The sequence below is a fragment of the Salmo salar genome, chromosome ssa27 (genome assembly GCF_905237065.1).
Source record: "Salmo salar chromosome ssa27, Ssal_v3.1, whole genome shotgun sequence".
NCBI classification, from domain to species: Eukaryota; Metazoa; Chordata; class Actinopteri; order Salmoniformes; family Salmonidae; genus Salmo; species Salmo salar.
This window is the reverse complement of record NC_059468.1, coordinates 42760541-42766155: the sequence shown is the minus strand read 5'-3', so window position 1 is coordinate 42766155 and position 5615 is coordinate 42760541.

Here is a 5615-nt window from a genome sequence, read left to right as displayed (position 1 = left end):
GATTCTGTTGTTTATTGATTATTTGTCCACTCACACACACACACACACACTACCGCTCACACACACACAGACACACACACACACACACACACACTACCGCTCACACACACACACACACACACACACACACACACACACACACACACACACACACACACACACACACACACACACACACACACACACACACACACACTAACGCTCACACACTTGTTGGATGCCTAGAGTTCGTTCTCCACGGAGCCATCTCCTTCCCCATCTGATAGCGGAGTCGACGGAGCACAGCAAATGACAATCAACGACGGTCGCGTGTCACGAGCCGTGGAAGCCGAAGACAGCGGCCTCCCATAAAGCAGTCTACACTCCCAACGAGAGGCCCAGAGGGGATACAAACAACTAATAGTTTCACCATCCTGATCTTCTTGCACCTTCAGCGATGGGGTTACCTGTGTCCGGAGCCTGATCATCCTGCACCTTCAGCGATGGGGTTACCTGTGTCTGGAGCCTGATCATCCTGCACCTTCAGCGATGGGGTTACCTGTGTCTGGAGCCTGATCATCCTGCACCTTCAGCGGTGGGGTTACCTGTGTCTGGAGCCTGATGGGGTTACCTGTGTCTGGAGCCTGATGGGGTTACCTGTGTCCGGAGCCTGATGGGGTTACCTGTGTCCGGAGCCTGATCATCCTGCACCTTCAGCGATGGGGTTACCTGTGTCTGGAGCCTGATCATCCTGCACCTTCAGCGATGGGGTTACCTGTGTCTGGAGCCTGATCATCCTGCACCTTCAGCGGTGGGGTTACCTGTGTCTGGAGCCTGATGGGGTTACCTGTGTCTGGAGCCTGATGGGGTTACCTGTGTCTGGAGCCTGATGGGGTTACCTGTGTCTGGAGCCTGATGGGGTTACCTGTGTCTGGAGCCTGATGGGGTTACCTGTGTCTGGAGCCTGATGGGGTTACCTGTGTCTGGAGCCTGATGGGGTTACCTGTGTCCGGAGCCTGATCATCCTGCACCTTCAGCGATGGGGTTACCTGTGTCTGGAGCCTGATGGGGTTACCTGTGTCTGGAGCCTGATCTTCCTGCACCTTCAGCGATGAGGTTACCTGTGTCTGGAGCCTGATCTTCCTGCACCTTCAGCGGTGGGGTTACCTGTGTCTGGAGCCTGATGGGGTTACCTGTGTCTGGAGCCTGATCTTCCTGCACCTTCAGCGATGGGGTTACCTGTGTCTGGAGCCTGATCATCCTGCACCTTCAGCGATGGGGTTACCTGTGTCTGGAGCCTGATGGGGTTACCTGTGTCTGGAGCCTGATCATCCTGCACCTTCAGCGATGGGGTTACCTGTGTCCGGAGCCTGATCTTCCTGCACCTTCAGCGATGGGGTTACCTGTGTCTGGAGCCTGATGGGGTTACCTGTGTCTGGAGCCTGATGGGGTTACCTGTGTCTGGAGCCTGATCTTCCTGCACCTTCAGCGGTGGGGTTACCTGTGTCTGGAGCCTGATGGGGTTACCTGTGTCTGGAGCCTGATCATCCTGCATCTTCAGCGATGGGGTTACCTGTGTCCGGAGCCTGATCTTCCTGCACCTTCAGCGATGGGGTTACCTGTGTCTGCGGCCACAGTGCTTACTCCTATGATTTCGAAGTCGACGTCGGCAACATTCCGTCCCTGCTCTGGATCGAGCGGGGCTTCTCCATCTGTCTGAGGCCTGCACCAGGCGCTGGGAGCAACAGGCTCAAGTTATCCTGCCTCTCGTCCGTCCATAAAGTGTTCTCTGAATCCTGTGAATCGTGGGAGGATTTCCTCGTCCTTCTCTCCAGCTGTGATTTTGGGCGGCTCCATGGTAAGAAATGTGACCGTTCCTGGTGCCTTGTCTTATCCCGGATCTCGAGTAAATGACATTACAAGCAGCTCCCGAATGTATGACACCAGGACATGGAAATCGATTCTATCCTAGTCCATGTGGGTTTTAATTACATTATGAAGGGCAGCTCTGAACAGTTGAAACTGTATTTCAAAGAGCTGATTGACTCTCTGCTAGACACTAATAAAAGACCCATCACATCTGGCCCTGTGCCCTTCTCTGAATCGAGGCATTGAACGCTTCAGCAGGATTCTCTCTCTTCACAACTGGCTACGTGATTATTGCAGCTCAGTGGGTGTAACTTTATTGACAATTTTGATACCTTCTGGAAACAAAACAGGTTTTATAAGGAGGATGGGATCCACCCAAATCATTTAGGTTCCTGGATCCTTTCACAGCACTATAAGGATGCGTTGAGACAATGACTTATCAATGACCCAAGCACAGCTCAGTTCATCCCTACCATTGTGTCGCTGAGTCATCATAATGCTGCAGCAAATGTACATTATCCCAGGGGCATTGGTAGACACAATGTAAATAACCTAATTCATGTCCCTCTTACTGCTCTGAAGGCCTCTGCTGACCCTACAGCTATTGCATGAAGTAATCATGAGCCTATGAACCAGATTTATACAGTTAGCATTGAGGCGGTGTGCCCTAACAGGAAGTCCACTGTGTGCAGCTCACCCTGCACTAACATAAAGAACATGAGCACATCTACTGCTGCTAAGCTTCTCAGTAAAGCAATAAAATCATGTAAGAATCACAGAAGAAAAGTGCTCAAAATAGCCCACGTTAACATATGTAGCTTTGAGGATACCCTAGGATAGGGGGCGCCACAGCGCATTTTGAAAATAATTAGTTCCCATTTTCAACGGCCTACTAATCAAACTCAGAAGCTAGGACATGCATATACTTATTATATATGGATAGAAAACACTCTAAAGTTTCTAAAACTGTTTGAATGGTGTCTATGAGTATAACAGAACTCATATGGCAGTCAAAACCCCGAGACCGATTGAAACAGGAAGTGGAGTTCTGAATTGTGGACTCGACTTCTCATCTTTCCCTATTAATCACACCGTTAACAATGGTTCAGTGAGCACTTCCTATTGCTACCACTAGATGTCGCCAGTCTTTTCACAGTGGTTTGAGCCTTATACAGTCGAAACTCAGTGAATGAGACGCATTGGAAATTGGTCACAGGGGATGGGCCATCACCATTATGAGGCCGGCGGCCCTGTCTACCCCCACCTTTGGAAACGTTTTAAAACACTCTACAACCGTCCCCGTCGAATCTTATTGGCTCTCTTGGTGTTACAGGCCCTGAAGATTAATGTTTTACAACGTTTGACATGTTTGAACGAACCTAAAGGCGGGAAAATCTCATTTTATCCGAAACTGCAGCCCTGCGCACGTCGGAGAATTTGGAGACAGCCCTAGGACGCGCTACCAACAGCAGGCTAATGGAAATGAAGGATGGACTTTTTCGACCGAAAATACATCTGTTGTGGACCTGGGATTCCTGGAAGTGCTTTCTGATGAAGACAACTAAAGGTAGGCGATTATTGACAATATTATACAAGATGAGATGTGACATGCGATTGTTCCAAGATGGCGCCGAGCTCGGTATATTAGCTCATTTTCTGAGTATCGCATCTCCTTTTATCGCAAAGTGTGATTACCCAGTAAAGTTAATTTAAAATCTGGTATGACAGGTGTTCTCAAGAGATATTCATCTATAAATGTTAGATTGACAATATAAATAAATAAAAAATCGTTTTCGAATAGTAATAAAAGGAAGTATGCACTGTTTCCCGGGACGCATTTGAGGGGAAAATAGTTAGTCAACGTCAGACGCCGATGTAAAATGCTGTTTTTATATATAAATATGACCTTTATTGAACAAAAGAATGCATGCATTGTGTAACATGATGTCCTAGGTGTGTCATCTGATGAAGTTTGTAAAAGGTTACTGCTGCATTTAGCTGTTTTTTGGTTATTTGTGATGCAAGTGGTTGGTCGGAAAATGGCTATGTTGCTGCTTTTTACGATGGACTCATCTAACATAATCTAATGATTTGCTTTTCCTGTAAAACCTTTTTGAAATCGGACGACGTGGGTCGATTCAGGAGAGGTGTATCTATAAAACAAACAAAAAAATTATTAATTAAAATAAAAAAATATATATAATTTTTTTTTATGCTAATTGGCGATATGATTTTTCGCTGGATTTTGATCCCGCTGACGGGATGAGACGCTGAAGAGAAACAAGGTTCATGAAATCAATAATTTTCTAGTAACAGATGACATTCATATTCTGACTATCTCTGAACCTCACTTAGATAATACCTTTGATGATACAATGGTAGTAATGCAAGGTTATAACATTTACAGAAAATATAGAAATGCCAATGGTGGTGTGCTGCTGTTTTATATTCAGAACCACATTCCTGTAAAGATTAGAGAGGATCTCATGTTAAATACTGTTGAAGTTAATATGGCTACAGGTTCATATGCCTCACCTAAAGCCCATTCTGGTGGGAAGCTGCTATAGACCACCAAGTGCTAACAGTCAGTATCTGGATAATGTGTGAAATGCTTGATAATGTTTGTGATATCAACAGAGAGGTATATCTTCTCGGTGATTTAAATATTGACTGGCTTTCATCAAGCTGCCCACTCAAGAAAAAGCTTCAAACTGTACCTAGTGCCTGCAACCTGGTTCAGGTTATCAGTCAACCTACGAGGGTAGTTACAAACAGCACAGGAATGAAATCATCAACATGTATTGACTACATCTTTACTAATAAAATGGTCTGCCTATCCATGTGAGAGACGCAGACTCGGTCTCAACCTTTAAGTCTTTATTGAAGACTCATCTCTTCAGTAGGTCCTATGATTGAGTGTAGTCTGGCCCAGGAGTGTGAAGGTGAAGGGAAAGGCTCTGGAGCAAAAAAAGCAAAGCAAAAACTTGTTAAAGTACAAAAGGGAAAATAAACATACAGTGGGGGAAAAAAGTATTTGATCCCCTGCTGATTTTGTACGTTTGCCCACTTACAAAGAAATTATCAGTCTATAATTTTAATAGTAGGTTTATTTGAACAGTGAGAGACAGAATAACAACAAACAAATCCAGAAAAACGCATGTCAAAAATGTTATAAAATGATTTGCATTTTAATGAGGGAAATAAGTTTTTGACCCCTCTGCAAAACATGACTTAGTACTTGATGGCAAAACCCTTGTTGGCAATCAGAGGTCAGACGTTTCTTGTAGTTGGCCACCAGGTTTGCGCACATCTCAGGAGGGATTTTGTCCCACTCCTCTTTGCAGATCTTCTCCAAGTCATTAAGGTTTCGAGGCTGATGTTTGGCAACTTCTACCTTCAGCTCCCTCCACAGATTTTCTATGGGATTAAGGTCTGGAGACTGGCTAGGCCACTCCAGGACCTTAATGTGCTTCTTCTTGAGCCACTCCTTTGTTGCCTTGGCCATGTGTTTTGGGTCATTGTCATGCTGGAATACCCATCCACGACCCATTTTCAATGCCCTGGCTGAGGGAAGGAGGTTCTCACCCAAGATTTGACGGTACATGGCCCCGTCCATCGTCCCTTTGATGCGGTGAAGTTGTCCTGTCCCCTTAGCAGAAAAACACCCCCAAAGCATAATGTTTCCACCTCCATGTTTGACGGTGGAGATGGTGTTCTTGGGGTCATAGGCAGCATTCCTCCTCCTCCAAACACGGCGAGTTGAGTTG